This window comes from Anabrus simplex, chromosome 9 (assembly GCF_040414725.1).
Source record: "Anabrus simplex isolate iqAnaSimp1 chromosome 9, ASM4041472v1, whole genome shotgun sequence".
Taxonomy (NCBI): Eukaryota; Metazoa; Arthropoda; class Insecta; order Orthoptera; family Tettigoniidae; genus Anabrus; species Anabrus simplex.
Window position 1 is genome coordinate 118,575,480 of NC_090273.1, and position 19,331 is coordinate 118,594,810.

Here is a 19,331-nt window from a genome sequence, read left to right on the forward strand (position 1 = left end):
AGGTAGTTTTCCTCAGTAATGTTGCAGTTGGATGTGTTATATACAAATTCTTCATCCACTGCACCGTCTTGTTCATGGTACATCATTTCAGCATCAGCATGTAACTGTATTCCAGGAAGATGATTCGCGTTCAAATCGTCCTCTTCACCGGATTCCTCATCAGTAACGATGTGATCATGGAACTAGGTGGTAACACAGTAACAGATGCCACATTGCAGTCTGGTTCTTCCTCCAGAATTGACAAAATCCCTCTCAGAGGCAAGCTGGAATAGAGGAGAAACTAACTATGTAATAGTACCCCTTATGCCCACTGTCCTATAAAGAGGACACTCAAATATAAATAAGAATAACATAGTCAATTATTCGCCACCAAGAATGGAGAGTTCATATATTCATTACTTGTGCCTTGACCAACATATCACACCAATTGGATTATAAATATCAATGAAAGGTACTGCGTAACTTATATTTCATTCTTCCGGGGCACGAGCTTTTCCATGTTGCCAAAGTCTGGTTGTTATAAAGCTATTAACAATGTACAGAAACTTATTTAAACTGCTTGAAACCAACACAAATGACAGTTTATATCCTTAGTGTGCTAGCAACATAACAATTAGCACCAATTTTTGCCTGACGGCTTAGGCAGTAGTAAAAGATGGTGGGTATGTCTTCTGTCCTTAAAATAGGACAGTGAATCGGACAGTGGGCATATCTGGGCTGTTTTCCCTCTGCTCTTGAAAAGTTAAGTTTCTTACTTTGGGGCACAAACACGACTAAGAATTGAAGAAAAATCTGAGAGCGCCAATGTTTAATATTGGTTGAATGAAATAATTCTGCTTAACAGAGAAGGGAATGGTAGGGTGTATTTCATTTACCATTACTTTAAGGTAACCCATGAGTGAAATTCAAAAGTCCTAAACTATCAAAGCTATATTTTTCAAATTTATATCAAAGATGTAATATGATATCAGAGGACTGTTTATAAGTTTTCAATTCTGTAGCTTTAATGGTTCAGAAGATATGGTCAAATTACTTCATTTTTATGGGATGCCATAGAAAAAGTTCCTCGTATTGCAAATTTGATTTTTTCAACTCCATATTTTGTCAACATGTTCATCAAACATGCACTTTTTAAAATTGCTTTTGGTTTTAATGTGCTAATGATAGATAATCCACTAGAATTTTTTTAAATTTAGCACTCATAAATTTTTCCTTAAATATCTGCAAAAAATAGTAATTTGAAAAAGAATAATAGTAATTTTTTCCCAGAAGAAAACTGTTCGCAGTTTTAATTTATAATACATCTGTGAACTAATGTAGTAAGTTTGAACTGCCTATCTCAAAAACTGTAACGCAAGGGACATTTTATATGCAGGAAGGTACTGAAAATTTGAAGTATGAGAAAACAGCAATTAAAGATCTGCATGCACTACTCACCCTAAAATCCTCCTAGTACATATGTGGGGCCCTCAAATTTCTTTTTCTCCTGCTCTCCTGATGCTTTAGCAATCTTCTTCTTCTTTCTCTGGTCCTTTCCACTGGTAGAACCTCGCTTTTTGCATTCAAACACAATGCAACGAAAATGTAAATGAAAACTAAGTGATGCATGGACTGAAGAAGTGGGCTCCGCGAGACATTTAAATCGCTGCAGGGACATTAGAAATGGCGGTTGTGGTTCAGCGATGCAATATTTCGATAGAACAAGGCCTCGGGTATCTTATAACGTCAAAATCAAAATATCAATTTTTTCATCGATTTTCAGGAAAATTCACTCATGGGTTACCTTAACTAGATGGCCATGATTTACTGGATGTTGACCTTCTCTGAACCTTTGAATCCCGCTTCATATGATTTCCTTGCTAGTTGCGCTAAAAAAGGAGAACTGACATAACACTGACTAAACAGCACGATGTTGTTTACGCAGTGTACCTATAATCCAGCATTAAACAACGTGTGATTGCACTCTACACGTTGCATTTCATATTGTGATGAATCATTTAGCCAGGCTTAGCCTTAGCTCCACTTTCCACTACACAGCGTAGAGAGCGCTGAAACTTGCCTCTATGTTGATGAGCAGGTTTGTATAACCTTTTAATCCACAGGATGAGCTGAATCAGTACTGTCTATTAAACTCGTGAAAAATAATCGTCCAGATCCGTTTAGGATATCGCCATTCTGTTTTCATGTTTGCCATTGGATATTAGTAAGGATTTTCACTGCTTTTAATATACAATTCACTTTTTTATCAACTTGTTTTACGTCTCTCCGACGCAGATAGGTCTTATGGCGACAGTGGATTAGGAAAGGGCTAGAAGTCGGAAGGAAGCAGCCGTGGCCTTAATTAAGGTACAGCCCCAGCATTTGCCTGGTGTGAAAATTGGAAACCACGGAAAACCATTTTCAGGGCTGCCGACAGTGGGGTTCGAACCTACTGTCTCCCGAATACTGGACAGCCATTTGACCCAGACGGTTCAGACACTCGCTCAGTAATATTCTATTTAATAAACACAACGTAGGTTTTTCAGAATACTTCAAAATATTCCCATTAATTAAATTCGGTAAATCTACAGGTACATATAAGTGTCTTAAATTAAAATTAAATTTATTATGTAATCTCTTTGTGAATAACGCAAATGAACTTCAACATAGTGTAAAATCGAACAGGTTTTGTCCATACACACAATTCAATATACATCTTACCTGCCATTATACGTCCGTGCCTGCACGTATACATTTAGGTATTTCTCAGATATAGTATTAGTAGCTAGTAAATGTAAATTTAAGTAGAATCTAATACTAATATATCAAATTTTAAATATATCATTATTCATGTTATATTTCTCTTATTATTATTCTTATTAACAGATATATCACAACTGGGAAATTTCCCGGTGGAAATAATCACATTTAACTGTACAACTCCGTCGTATACTAATTCACACGTACCTTAAGTATTTATAAACTTTTACCATTGTAAGTACAACACGCTCATATACAAATTCGCACATATCTTAAATAATTCAGGTGCAGTGTTTTAGATCTGCCAGCAATTCTTAACTGGGGCTAATAGCTTAACTCTCGTATGTGATGTGGATTGCGATAATGGGGTATATATACGTTTTTCACGATTTTACGCTAATCTTTTTACATTCAAAGACCGAACATTACTGCCTACTGGCCATAGGTGCGAAATTGCAAGGCCCAAGTATACTTGCACGACCGTAGGTCGGTAATGTCTCTGAGGTTGAGCCAGAGGTACTCCTGAAGTCTGTGGTAATGTGATGGGAAGGGCCTACGTTAAATAAACGGTGGCTGGTACGCGTGGATGTTGGGGTACCTTTGGTTATAAGGCTGTTTTGTCATATTATGTAAAAAAAAAAAAGTCAGGCATCACTGGTATATGTGTTTAATTGACTGTACAGTTGAAGGTGTGCGGCAAAACTACCTCTCTCCACAGTCAGTATCCATTTATAGAGGTCAAAAGTTGTATGTTGACTGAGGGCAACAGTATGCAGTAAAGGGTTAAGTATTTTAAAAGCTTTTACACTATTACCTTACCTTACCATTGTAAGTACATCACGTTCGTATACAAATTCACACTTATCTTAAATGCTGAGATGCCTTAATACCTTAATACCACGTTTTACAGTGGATTGAACGATACGTTAAAATATGACACCATCACATAATAATTTACACACAATTTACGATTATAATTAATTATGATAATAAAATACTGTGTAATTCCTGTTATAATTGAAGCGCAACTACTGTATGTCATAAGCATATATCGTAATAAATAAATATGTTTAATTGACGTTAAGAGCCTATTATTAATACGACGTATCGGGGAGAGAGACGCGTTAATACGTTATGTCTCTCCGGATGGGATATTAACGGATTGATCTCAAACTTCCTCTAGGAATGTTGACTCACAAACTTCCAATGTCTCTCGAAATCCGACGATCTCTGGAATGTACTCCAGAATTTATCGTATCATATTCACCAGCTTGGAATACATCGATATACTCTTCCACATACATTGGCTCTTGCACAAGAGCGCTTGTAATGCTCGTGTCGCAGTCAACTCACTGTGCTGCTGCATGGAGTTCATTTCGTTCTCTGTACATTCTCCGTCCCTGAAGACTGGTAAATTCAGACTTGTTCTCTACATCTCGACGCACTGTATTGTTTGCTATCCGCCGCGTACATCCCCCGACCCATTTGCTCTAACATATACCTCTACCTACTAAATTTTCCCTCTTCACTCAAAATAATTTGCGATTATGGCTTATTTAACTTGTAGATTTCCGGTTATTGCTCAATTTGTATAGCAGCCTTGTTCAATACGAATCGCTTGACACCGCTGAGAACGTTCTATCGCTTCTCATTCTCGATTTACACAGCCTCAGCTGCCGTTAGATGTCGTGACCCACTCCAACTCAAGGTCACGATGGATACAATAATATTGTAACTGTCGACCATCTTTTATTTAATTAATTTCAGGTCTTTGGATTTGACGCTTGGTAAGCGGCCTGCGCGTCCGTTAGAATGAGGCCCTTGCCTCTAAACTATCAAAATTAACCAATGAAGGTTAAAATCCCCGACTCGGTCGGGAATCGAACCCGGGGACCATACGCCAGCACGCTAACCATTTAGCAATTGAACCGGATTTTTAATTAATTGAAATATATTCCAGTTTTAAAGTTACAGGTGTGTCGGAACTCACTAGAAAATATAGTCGGTCGATGTTCATCTTAGTTCCGGAATGAAGTTATATGATACAGGGGCCAAATTCCGTCCCCGCAACTACAGTAATTTCTTCCCCCTAGGGATTTCCAGTTTGCATGGTTGGTACCTGTTGTTTAACCGCACGTACACGTGTAGCCTCATCCCGTCGTCTTGTTGTGTGCACCACGTTCAGTTTCTGTGTACAAGGAGGATTCATTTTTCATGCTGAGCTCAGTTAGTGCAGCATTCAAATTAAAAGCCTCTTATTCGCAGAGTGAACACCAATAAAGGTATATGAAAAAAATTCTGGACTGAATTTCAGTCGTGTGGTGAAGTTCTTAGCGTGTAAATGCTACAGTGAGGTGGTTGGCGTGCGTTGCTGTTGCGGCCATTATAATAAATCAGGGAATGTTCGTAATTTCGTCCCCCTTAATTTTATTTGTTATTTAGTATGTTTATTATTATTTTCAGAAGGTAAAAGGCAAGTAGTGGGGTAAGGAGTCTATAAAAAGGCTATTAAGGCAGTGAGGGACAAGATAATTGGTTACAAAGTGTAGTTAAAACGTTGAAAATCCCACGAGAAACACTGAAAGACTATGTTAAAAAGATTACCAAGAAAACTTTTTCATAACTGACCTTCAAATAATTCATTATAGAGAAAGTGATTGCTAAAGTTGGAAAATAAAAATATATTAAAATTAATTGTCTGTTTGTTGGGGGAAGAAATTACGAAGACATTTTTGGTAGTTTAGTTTTCGTAGTGTTTATGTTCATGTAAAACATTTACTGTCTTATGTTTTAAAAGTATCATTGTAACTTTCCCGGAAGTGGATAATATATTCAGTAATACATATACCAAATTCTAGCCGTGTCCATAATATTCCTGAAATTCTACAAGTCCAAATCTGCTAATGGAATGAAATGTGTACCCCTACCTTAGATGTATTCATGTCAAAAAGAATTCTAGCGTATTTAACAAATCAGGAAATATTTGTGGCGAACGTTCTTACTGTCTCACCCTGTATTTGCAGTATCACAAGTGTACCCAGTTATTAGTCTCGGATGTGAATCAATATCGTTGAGAGCTCAACTCAAGTGATGAACCTTTCCCATTATTGTAGACGCCTTAGTAAGATCTAAATCACTTTGTGTTGAATGTACACTTGTTTGTTTGTATCTCGGTTCTCTTTCTTCTCCTTTTCGATAAAGGAACGATCGAGATGAAAATAATAGATCGCCACGGGACTTGGAGCGCCAGGATATAGCTTTTATGAGAACTGTGTGTGGCTGGATAACTTCTGAACCACCAATATCAAGTTCTATTTCGTCTAGAGGCGTGCAATAAATAAATGACTGTAATAGAAAGAACATTTTAGATATAAATCAGTTTTATTATTTCGCAACTTCTGCTAAAATTCTTTTAATAATAAGCCAGCCACATTCTACCAGGCTTCAACGATATTGTTTGGAAAAACTTTCCTTTACTTCCCCTCCTTTGATATCTGAGACTGGAATTCCTTTGCACTGCTTGTTGTGTGAATATGATAAAATTCATGAAGATAAAGACGTCCAAATTTTAACTCGGTATTTTTTAGGGATAATATTTTTCATTTTTTTTCAAATACTAGGGCAAATAGAAAAGTTTTACCAATATTATTTCAGCCAAAATATTAGTGTGATTGAGTGATCGAGATATAGATATGATACAATAAGTTATGATCGGACTACCCCAGCATTAACGCCACAGCGGACACTAGTGACTATGTTTGGATTTCCTGCTAGCCCATGGCGGACACGGGTGTCCCTTGCACAGGCTAACATTAAATTGTCTGCCCACAGACCGAAATTTAAAAAAAATGATTGGCGCCCAACGTGTTAACTCTCAGCTGCTGTTCTATGGCACGGTGTCGCTGTCTGTCGGTGATTATGACCGGAGTGTTCAAAACGTCCACATCGTATGAGCAGAAATAGTGATTCGTATTTTTGGAGCAAGGGACGAACGAACATGAAGATAATGAGGGAAATACAGCAGAGGTATGGGTCATGTGTCTCGCATTGAGAAATGTACGGTGGTAGTGCTCCGAGTTCCCAGAAGATCTCAATGGTAATGGGCATTTAGAACGACCACACACCTCGCTCACACCACTATGTGTTTGGTCCCCTGACGATGTTCCTAGGAGGCTAGTGTTTCATTACTACATATCTGATTTTTAGGCAGTTATAGGTTAGAATGCGAACAAATTTAGGTAACAGGAGCTGTCACGCAACCTTTAATGTAGCAAGAGTACCCCTAATATCTATGCAAATCCCATAGCATAGCCGTTGTACAGGGTAGAGTGTACTTGTAAGTTTGCATTCTAACATATCGGTGGGCAAAAGTCCGGACTCCGTTCATTACCGACGTATGTTTGGTATTCAGCCCGAAGGCTGGTTGGATCCTCAACAGGTTCACCATTAGCTGTCATAGATGGCCTAGGTGTCACTGAAGAGGCGTACTAGGGAAACGAGGAGTGAGGTAGTTTCCCGTTGCTTTCCTCAGACAACGGCGCAAAAACCACTGGTTCCACGCTCAACCCTCCGAATTTTACAAGAGGGGCGCCTCCAAACAAGTCCGACTCGCTGGCTGAATAGTCAGCGTACTGGCCTTCGGTTCAGAGGGTCCCGGGTTCGATTCCAGGCCGGGTCGGGGATTTTAACCTTAATTGGTTAATTCCATTGGTTCGGCGGCTGGGTGTTTGTGCTGTCCCCAACATCCCTGCAACTCACACATAACACTATCCTCCACTACACTAACACGCAGTTACCTACACGTGGCAGATGACGCCCACCCTCATCGGAGGGTTTGCCTTACAAGGGCTATACTCGGCTAGAAATAGCCACACGAAATTAATTAATCTCCAAACAAGCGGCGCGATGAGACAAATGCCTGAAGCGCGGTTGAGACAATGTGGAAAAATAGTCAAAGGCACTCACAGCGCTGCCTGTATTTAGATTTTGTTGTATGTTTCTTCGTCCTTTTCTGTTCGATTTTGGTATCCTGGATCATCTTTCCCCTTCGGAATATGTCTTTACTTGGCTGATCTGTATTTTGTATTAGATTCACGCGTCTAGGTTCATTGCGTTCGTCCCTACTTGTGCATTAAAATAGCAGCGGTACAGACTAGTTTTATATGTCACAGTTTTATACGTCCAGCCTGTTTGAGATTTTCTGGTTTCATTATAAGAGCGAGTAAAATATTGTGATGGATATGTCTTGATAGGAATAATCCACCGTACAAGCAAAATCGTTTGATCCTGTGACCAAGACATTTGGTGATTCCATTTCCTTACTCATAGTAACATGGAATGAGTATAACGGTCTTATATTAATAATAATAATAATAATAATAATAATAATAATAATAATAATAATAATAATAATAATAATAATACCGGGCGAGTTCGCCGTGCGCGTAGAGGCGCGCGGCTGTGAGCTTGCATCCGGGAGACAGTAGGTTCGAATCCCACTATCGGCAGCCCTGAAGATGGTTTTCCGTGGTTTCCCATTTTCACACCAGGCAAATGCTGGGGCTGTACCTTAATTAAGGCCACGGCCGCTTCCTTCCAACTCCTAGGCCTTTCCTATCCCATCGTCGCCATAAGACCTATCTGCGTCGGTGCGACGTAAAGCCCCTAGCAATAATAATAATAATAATAATAATAATAATAATAATAATAATAATAATAATAATAAATTTTACTCAACAAGGTTTTCATAACAAGAGCAAGAATAACTATTTTTAGGTAGTTTGTATGATCTGATTACGAATATGGCCTTGGAAAATTGCCTACACTTCATAATTTTTATAAACTCATATTTTTTAGTTAGGGAATCGTATTCAAATGTGTTTAAACGTATCCACTTTGAAAGAGATTATGTTCTTTAACATAGATCTTTTACACAAATACAGTATGTATAATTTCCATTCTTTTAAAGTACCATTTGAAACATACTTTCTCTTTTGTGGTTTGAATGAGTGTTACCCTTCGCATTGGTTTATTGTTTTATTACTCTTATCATGCGTCTGCGCATGACTAATGGAAAGACAAAATTGGTTGCTTGCCGGTATACTGTGAAAATACGGTTGATTATTGATGTATTGTGAGACAAGGAACGTTTAGTTCTGACTGCTGAAGTGTTGTGAACGGTACTAGTTTTCTGCAATAGTGTTATATGGATCGCAATCTTCGTTCATCAAAAATCCTCCAAATAGTTTCTGCTATGTTTGTGGGGAATGAAATTTGAAATCACAACGTCGGTCAATTACAGACAATGTAAATAAGCATATTACTTGTATTTCGGCCGTAAAGTAGGTGATCAAGATAAAAAGTGGGCACCACACGTGTGTTGTGTAACGTGTTACGAGAAGTTAACAGAGTGGCTGCCAGAGGAAAATAACGATATAGCTTTTGCTGTTCCAATGATTTGGCGACAGCCTGCCAGTCATCTGGAAAGTCGTTACTCCTGTGTTACCAAAACAGAGGGATTTTCAAGAAGAACTAAAGGTAACAGTGTGTATCCTAATCTGCCATCAGCCACAAGACCCATGCCACATTGTCCAGAGCTTCCCGTCCTTATCCCCTTCCCCCACACTGGGGAAGATTATGTCATTCCAGAGGAACACAAACAATTCAGAATCCTCAGACTACCCTTCAACTTCCGCTGATCTGACCTAAATTTCCGAACATCATAAAACACTTCATCTGATACGACTGGCAGAACTTAATGATCTCGTTAGGGACTTAGGTCTTTACAAGCAACATGCTGAACTATTAGCAACTTATTAGCAAGAGATACCAAGTTCTCAGTGTTAAAAAATCGAAATGATAAGCTGACTACTTATTTTGCAATGGAAAATTCTGTTTGTGCGTGCAAAAGTGTGACCGGGTTGATGAATGAATTAAGTATTGAATACAATCCAGAAGAATGGAGACTGTTCATCGATTCATCAAAACTAAGCTTAAAAGCAGTTTTATTACTCTATGGCAATACAAAACCTTCCATTCCAATAGCTCATTCAGTCGCTATGAAAGAAACTAATTAAAACATGTCACTAACTGTAAATGCAGTAAATTATAATGAACATAGCTGGGCAATGTGTGGCGGTTTGAAAGTAATTGCTTTGTTGCTTGGATTACAAGGAGGGTTTCCTGAGTTTTTTTATGATTGCGGTTCAATCGATCAACAGCACAGCATTATGTGTGAAGGATTGGCCTATCAGAAAAGGTTATATTCCTGGTGAACATAATATTAAATATCCTCCACTAGTGCAACGTGAAAAAAGTACTTCTTCTGCCTCTGCATATAAAACTAGGGCTAATTAAATTTTTTTGTGAAAGCTCCATATAAGAGTGGAGAAGCCTTTCAAAACTTAAGGACTCTGTTCCCTAAAATCAGTGATGCTAAATTAAAAGAAGGCATATTTGTCGGTCCACGAATTAGAAAACTTTTGAAGGAGAGCATTTTTGAGAAAAAATTTAACCCTAAGGAATTACGGGCATGCAAATATTTTGACCCTGTTGTAAAAGAATTAATAAAGACGTTAGTAACAAACTACAAAGAAACGGGCTGCCGTACGTCAATGAAGATCCACTTCTTACATTCGCATTAGTACTTCTTTCCTGAGAACTTGGGAGCTGTAAGTGATGAACGGTGAAAGCGATTTCACCAAGACATTGCTGCAATGGAGCAACGGTATCAAGAAAGACGGATCCTCCGATGACGGGCGATTATTGCTGTTTTCTCACAAAAGGAATATTCCATTTGGCATAAGAGGAAAAATAAGGTATTTTTCTCTATTTTATTTCATTAAGAGTTGTTTTTAGAAGTCTTCATATCCGGTCAGTTATTAATATACCAGATCTATCATATGAAAGCTACCCTTGAATGGTGGTGGTGATTATTGTTTTATGAGGAAGTAGAACTAGGCAACCATCCTCTATATAAAACTAATCAGAGAGAAAAATGGAAGGGGTCCGACACTTCAAAAAATGAAGGTATCGCCCAAAGAAAGACAAGGGCCACGAAGGGCGTGAAAATGAAAAACTCTAGCCCTCGCAACCCAATAGCGTCGGGGTCTGAAAAGAACAAGAGTTGACCAAGGGTGGTCGGATAGGATAGATGAAAGTGAGGAGCCTGGCACAAGTAAGTGGAAGCAATTCCAGGACGGACTCAGCTGAAGGCCCCGTGGTCGCCAACCACCGCGTCAAAGTTCAGAGCCCCTGGGGCCCCTTTTTGTCGCCTCTTACGACAGGAAGGGCATACTGTGGGTGTTATTCCACCGCCCCCACCCACAGGGGGCTACCCTTGATTATTTTCATACAAACATGACAACAATGTAACTTTTTATAAATCAAAACTCCTGATTTCTTCAATGTATCATGTAAATTCTATAACACAAAACGTGATGTGTTACGAACTTTTCACTGTCCTTTTCATGTTCAGCGCATGCAAATTAGTTAAGATCAGCCTATTTTATTCATGTTATGGGAAAACTTTCAAATTTGGTGAGTAGTCAAAATATTCAAATAAGTGTAGAAAACAGTAGCAGTGGTACAGAAGAATTTAATGAAGGCACGATATGGAAAATGTTTATCACCTAACTATGAATATATCCAACAAATGTCAGTATCCACAAATGCTAAATTGAGACACTACAAAACCTAATCCTTTCATCAGCTTTCTATTCAACAGAGTTTGAATACCTTCTCAGGCAAGAGAATACTAATGCAGAAAACAGAATCCTAAGTAATATTATGGGACCTATTTGGGTGAGTGGCATATACAAATTGAGATCAGCACAAGATTTATACAAAGCACTAGAAAAAATAGGTCACGCTTTCAGAAGAAAAGAAAATTCTTCGGTCGCCTGTACAGAATGGACAAACGAAGATTTAGGAATCCAATTTTTGAAATCTATACTGCACCCATAAGCGATTGAAAAGGGCACAATACAAATGAAAAAGTAGAAACCGAAGAAGAGTTGAAACTACTCAGCATTAAAAAGGAAAACTTATAAATAGAAAAGAATATAGGAAATCAATATGTGATGGTAAATTTCCAGAGAGATCCAAAAATAAATCAGGCAGTAAATGGACTGAAGAAAGAAAACGATAATACCAAGAAACGTTGGAGAATTTTTCGGAAGGCAAGAAGAAGAAGAAAAATGTTTCTTGTGGATTTGAATGAATGAAGAATAATAATATAATAAATAAAGCAGAACTAAAATTAATTGGTATCGTATAGACATCTGGGAGCGTGACATGTTTAAGAAACAGACCGGCGTTTTCAACAAAAGCTGAAGCTATAAACAGGAAGTGGTTTTATTAAAGAAAAAAAAGGAACAACTCTAGAGAAAGAATATGAGAATACTCAGTGAAATTTGAAACCTAAGGAGGGATACAGTGGACCATAACTAAAACGACATAAACACTAATAATAATAATAATAATAATAATAATAATAATAATAATAATAATAATAATAAACGTTAACCAACGTAGGTTTTCGTGGCTCACTGTATTAAAATAAATATGACAATTGGAATAAAGACCTTCACATGCCCTGATAAAAGCCAATGTAATTTGACGGTAAGCTCGGCTGTGTTTATTCTCGTAAAAAATAAGTGGCTTTAATCCAGTAAACATATTTATTTATTTATTTATTATTTATCTGACGAACGTGAGGTATCCAAAATCATCCAGGAGCTATAAAATAACAAGGCAGCAGGTGAAGACGGTATTGTGGCAGAACTGCTCAAAATGGGAAATTCAGAATTAATCTCATCATTGACCCATTTATTTAAAATTATTTGGGAAACGGAAAGAATTCCAGAACTGGCTAACTGCTTTAATACATCCATTACACAAAAAAGGGAACAAGAAGGATGTCAATAATTATAGAGGAATTTCGCTGTTTTCGGTCCCATATAAAATGCTGTCTAAAGCCCTTCAAACCAGGGTTGAAGAAAGACTCGATGAAGAACTGGGCGAGTACCAAGCTCGATTCCGGAAAGGCAGATATGCGCTGAGCAGATTTTTAATCTCAAGAACATCATAAAGTACAAGATGCTGGGACGAAGCAAATATGTTGTAGTCTTCGTGGATTTTAAGAAGGCCTACGATTCGGTAGATAGAGAGACGTTATTCGGAATACTGGAAGAATTTTGTGTGGACAGTAAAACAAGGAATATCATCAAACAAACACTTACCAACACCAAGTCAAAGGTCAAGTTCATGGGTGAAATATCGGAGTCCTTTGAAGTCAAGACTTGTGTGAGACAAGGGGATGGACTCTCACCAATTCTCTTTAACTATGTCTTGGAAAAGGTGATAAGGAAGTGGAAAGAAGGAATCCCAGACAGAGAAGCATTCCGTATTGGAAGAGGGGCAGGTGCTATACGGATAGACTGCCTGGCATATGCTGATGATATCGCAGTCTTTGCCAGTGACATAGAAATAGCAAAGAAAAGAGTGGAACAACTCCATAGCATAGCAGAAATGACTGGACTGCAAATATCATACAGTAAGACTGAATTTATGACCAACATCAAAGAGGCTCCCCAAATGTTAAAGTTGAAAGAGGGGAAAGTCAAAAGAGTAAAGAGCTTCAAGTATCTTGGAGAAATAGTTCAAGATAATGGATCAGAGAAGCTAGCTCTGACAGAACGAGCGAAAAAAATGGAAACAGCGTATCAGCTCACTAGAGACACCTACAACAAGAAAGGTTTGTCATATGGAGCCAAATTAAGACATCTGGACACAGTCATCAGACCTGAATGCTTATACGCAGCAGAAACATTGGACATGATTGGAAAGGGAGATCTAGAGAACATCAGAAAGAAAGAGAGGAAAATGCTCCGGAAGATCTTGGGTCCGAAAATGAAAGGTGGGGAGAGGACACTTAGACCCAACAATGAACTATACCAGAAGACAGAGGAAGTCGTCGTATTGATGAAAAAGCGAAGCCTTCAATTTTATGGACATCTACAGAGAATGGACACCAACCGACTGACAAAAAGGATTTTCAGCTTCTTCAGCCTAAGGAAGACGGAACCAAAATGGTTTCGGGAAGTAAGAACCGACCTGGCCAGGATAGGAGTAGAAAAAGAGGACGTACTGGACAGAAACAAATTTAGACAAAAAGTGAAGGAGCTCAAGGGTTTCCAGGAGACTGGGGAAGAACTTGTGAAGAAGAAGAAGAAGAAGAATAGAACCTACACGGAAGAACAGAAGAAAGAAGTCAGTGCAAGGATGAAGAAGTACTGGCAGAATGTGAAGTCAGGACTGGTGAAAAATAACGTAAAGACTGTAAAACGTGGTCCATAGATGGCCGGAACAATAATAAATAAATAATATTTATTTATTTATTTATTTATTTATTTATTTATTTATTTATTTATTTATTTATTATTTATTTTAACAATAAACGTTTCTGGTTTCCTGTTTTTCAGACGCTGAGTTCCGGAATTTTGTCCCTAGAAGTTCTTTTACGTGCCGCTAAATCTGTCGACGTGAGGCGGCCGTATTGGAGCCCCTTCGAATGCTACCAGCCTGAGCCGAGATCTCGAACTCGCCTACTTGAGGTGAGAAGGCCAGTCCTCTACTCATTCCAGTAATAATAATGATAATAATAATCTGGCTACTTGGCTGAGCGGTCAGAACAGTGACCTTCAGTATGGAGGGTTTAGAAGGTCCAGAGTGTGACAGATTACTATTCCTTGCAAATCTCTAAGTAATAACTTTCATCTCAGTTCCTAAATGTTCTTGGTCTCAATAAAGCTAAGTTTTCTCGTGCTCTGTTCTGTTCCTGTGAGTTTCCATTTGTTAAAGTAATATGTAGGATTGTAGGAAATGAGTTCTGACATAGAAATAACGTTTTTCAGGACTCATTTTCATATAGCATACAATGAGTGGCCAAAGGTCACGGGAAGGGGTGACCCATTAGAAAATGTGCCGTATATGACCCCTGAGCGTTGCGGCTAACTGCGGCATAGCTTAGGAGTCCGTCACAGACACCAGTGTCTTGAAGATGGCAAAACTCTGGCCCTAGAGTACTATGATGAAGATGCCATGTTTCAAAAGGACAATGCGCTCTGTGGTGGCACGCAGGTGGTTGGAGGAGCACTCCAGTGAAGTTACAACCATGGATTGGCCCTCCAGATCCCCTGATCTTAATCCAATCGAGCATTTATATGATGCTGTCGATGCTGGTGTACGCTCCATGAATCCCGCACCAACTACATAAGACCAATTGTGGGTAGCAGTGCAAGATGCGCGGGTCCAGATCCCTCCAGAAAGATTCCAACACCTTGTAGAGTCAATGTCTATGCGTATTTCTGCCATTTTGAAGGCTCGCAGAGGAGCAACCCTTTATTAACATCACATTCAGTGTCTTCCCATGACTTTTGGCCACTCAGTGCATATTATTCTTCTACGTATGAGAAATGGGTTCTTATTGTTACATACTGTATATCAAGAATTTTTGAAACGGAAAGCCACGTCCCTCTGATGGCTGTTATCACTGTATCAACAGTCACGTATTCATAATTCTTTCTCTTCATTCAATAAAGCTATAATTATTATAATTAACATAAATTATAAGAAACACTAATTTAGTCAGTTTTCCGTCTAGATTTGGTCCCCCCTCCCCAGGATTCAGCGAGGGATACCACCTCCCGTCCCAGCTGAACTGCTCCTCGAGCGTGAGATCTTTGGTCGGGGATACAACTGCAAATGAGGGCCAGTACCTCTCCCAGGCGGTCAAAACTGCTATGCCGAATAGGGGCCTTGTGGGGGGGATTGAGAAGTTTGGAAGGGATAGACAAGGAAGAGGGAAAGAAGCAGCTGTGGCCTTAAGGTAGGTACCATCACAGCACTTGCATGAAGAAGAACAGCGAACCACGGAAGTCCACTTCGGGGATGGCTGAGGTGGGAATCGAACCCCCTCTACTCATTTGACCTTCCGAGGCTGACTGGATCCCGTTAGAATTGTAGTAGGCCATACCACGTTTCAAATTTCGTCGCAGAGCCGAGAATCGAAAGTGGACATCCGGGTATGACAACTAATCACTACACCACAGAGGCGGACATAATATGTATTAATGTTGTTATTTTAGAACATCATTACGTCTTCAGTAAGAAGTTTTGTACAGTTCACAATAAAGAGCAAACTTGATATCTCCATTAAAAAAGTACGAACAGAGCCATATTTCTAGAAACAATTACCACATTAAAACGCACATAACCACATTCGTCATGTTCAATATAATCTCGTAAAGTCGTAAAAATAGCGTATAAACCAAATAATATGAAAATGGGTCGTATATTGCAGTATTAAACCACGAATTAGTACAGTAATATTTTATCAAATCGCCCAGGAATAAATGTAATTTCTCTATTTGATTACATATAAGGATTTGCTGAAAATTATTTGCTGTAGTTGTCGTCATAGTTGTTGTGCTGTTGTTGTATTCTCTTCGTTTTATGGGTGTAGAATCATTGTGGTTGACAATCCATGTTTTTGTTTTCACAAGTTGCTTTGCCGGCACAGGTAGGTCTTATGGCGACGATTTGAAATTGCCATAGCCTTAATTGAGGTAGAAATGGTAAACCACGGAAAACCATCTTCAGGGCTGCCGACAGTTTTGTTTGAACCCCCTATCTCCCGAATACTGGATACTGGCCATACTTAAGCGACTGCAGCTATCGAACTCGGTGATCCCATGTTCTTGTTCGCCTAAAGTTTGCCAATGTGGTTGAGGTGAACTTATTTATAACCAGTGCTCTTTTTTCTAAGAAAAACAAACAAACAAACAAGCAAGAACAAAAACGTGACTCTACTCACCCGAACTTCTTTATGAAATCAATTTCACACTTTGTACATATCTCCAGATGTACAGTCTTCTTCCCTGAATACATTTTTACTTCCATCTGCTTTTCTGGTCCTAAACTTGTAAAATCTTGGCACACCTTACAACGCAGCATTTTATTTCTTGTAAAATGCTAGCCGTTTCTCTGGAAGAAATAATTTTTCTGAGTTAATATCGAATACTCGGGCCCATCATGGTCAGAACTATTGCCTTCTTGAACTACAGGAAATCTATGTTGATGATGATGATAACGATGATGATGCTTGTTGTTTAAAGGGGCCTAACATCTAAGGTCATCGGCCCCTAATGGTACGAGATGGAGAATATGATATGATAATTAAAATTTTAAAATTTATCCACTGACTAGAATTTAAAACAAATGATAATGAACAATGGCCGTGTGTTTAAAACAATCAGTGGATCTAATTCCCAATGCCTAATTTTCGGTAAAATGATAGATGATAGATTATGGTAGAATAAGGCATTGCCTTAAAATGCAATAACGTATCATGCAAACTACTATTTTTAAAAACACATTAATATATAAAAAAGGAAAATAAAACAGACTCAATTTAATAAAACGTAGTCAACAATAGTATAAAGACTAATTCGAAACACTACGTTTATATGCGATAAAACCAACCACTATCCCTCATAAAACGGATGACGAAGTCTGCTGACTACTCGTCATCTCGCAGGATGAGGGAGATGGTACTCGGGAGTTTTAGACTACGGCGCAAATCGACCAGATCCGCGCACTCCGTAAGGAATGTGTACCACGGTAAGATGATCGCCGCAAGTACACACCTGAGGGGGTTCTCCTTTCAGTAAATAGGAGTGCGTTATTGTACCGTGGCCAATCCGAAGACGACATAATACCAGTGCTTCCCTCTCAGAAGCTCGAAGGGAAGTCCTCCATACCTTCGTTCTTCCTTTTATCGCTCTCAGCTTATTTGAAAGTGGAGTGGCCTGCCACTCCAACTCCCAATGGGACATAACCGAATGTCTCAGATGAGAGCGAATATCACTTGCTGGAACCTTAAGGCAACGGAGGCAATGCAACAGTCTCCTTGGCAGCCTTATCAGCTAACTCGTTTCCCTCTACACCCATGTATAGCCACATAAAAGTGTTTCTGGTGCCGGCCCCCGAACACCCACTAAATCTATCGGTACTTGCTATGTTTTCTTCACATTCACTTGATTCTCTGTTCACAGGATCAGGAAATTGTTTAATAAATCGTCATGCTTCCTTTTATTGTGCACAAGTAAAAAATAATTCATTATTTTATTCATTACACTTTTCTAACTTGTGAAACTCGTGCAACTATTATTCCTACTAAATAACTATAAACTCGCCTGCTCGGCAGCACAAAACAAGTGTTTTGTGCTTTTCTAATTAGTTAAAAACAATGAAAGCAATTAAATTTAAACATACATTAACCCCAGATTAACTATGACTGTTAGCTATTTACTAGTTGTTTTCTGGATGATGATTATTGACTGACGAAAGTGAAAAGTACTGTATGCTAGACAGAATAGGATTGGGAGAATACTGGTAAAAAGAGATGCGCAGTAAAGAGAAGAGATTCATCAAGAAAGTAACGATCAAAGTGAAGAACACTGAGAAGCAGATAATTATGGTAGAATGTGACACTAAACGAACATTATCAGAATTTTGTGAAATTATCCAAAATATGTCAGTAAGGAAAGAAAGGCCCTAAAATAGAGAACTGAGAGGTGGGGTGTGGTGCCTAATTGGGATGTATACAAATAAGGGGCTGAGGAAGAAATGTAATGAAAATCATAGTTTACTCTGTGGAGAAATAATGGAAGATGATCATCCATTGAGCGTATGTAGGGGAACTGATGCACTTAGAATGAAATATTTTGGCGGTGAATATAAATTAAAAATAGAAAGAGAGAAATAATTCTGTACAACTGCTAAATTGTTGAACAAAAAAATTGATCACACCAGGACGAATAGGAAAATTGTTTTGTATTTTTAGAAGTATGTGGTAAAAGGAAATGAAAAAGGAATAGCACTAATTAAAAATATGAAAAAACCTAGTACAAAGTCAGCGTCTAGAATCGTGGTTGTATTGTTGTTATCACTGTCAATGTGTTAAATTGCTTATGAATCTGCTTAGCTTGCAATGGATGAAATGTGTCTTCCTCAGCTGCTGGAATTCCGTAGCTGTAGGTCGAGAATTCACGGTGTCTGTTGTAAGCTAAGGAGAAATCTATTCGGACTTATAATAAAACAGATACTCGCGCCAATTAATAATAAGGGTAAGACAATAAAACACTGCAGATGCCTAGGACAAAAGTAGCAGTTTCTTTTTTAACTACAGTTTCGAAATTAGGTTGAAATATTAATTAGGTGTGTGTGTGTGTAATGTTTAAGATAGTAGTAGATAAATTTAAAAGTAATAAGAAAAGCATTCTTGCATCAGAATAATATGAATTGCAATAACGATCACTCTCTCTCCAGTTCCAGGCGATCCAGAATTAGGGTATGGGAGTATTCTATTATGTTCCATTCTACTAGTTGTTTAATGCCACCTTGGTATTATTGGGACTGGTGCAATACGCATACCGATAGATAGCCATTTTTGTTCTGTACTTAACATCTCTTCAACACGTACTGAATGTACGTAACACGACCTAATAAGTTGAAAGTCGGTTTCAGTT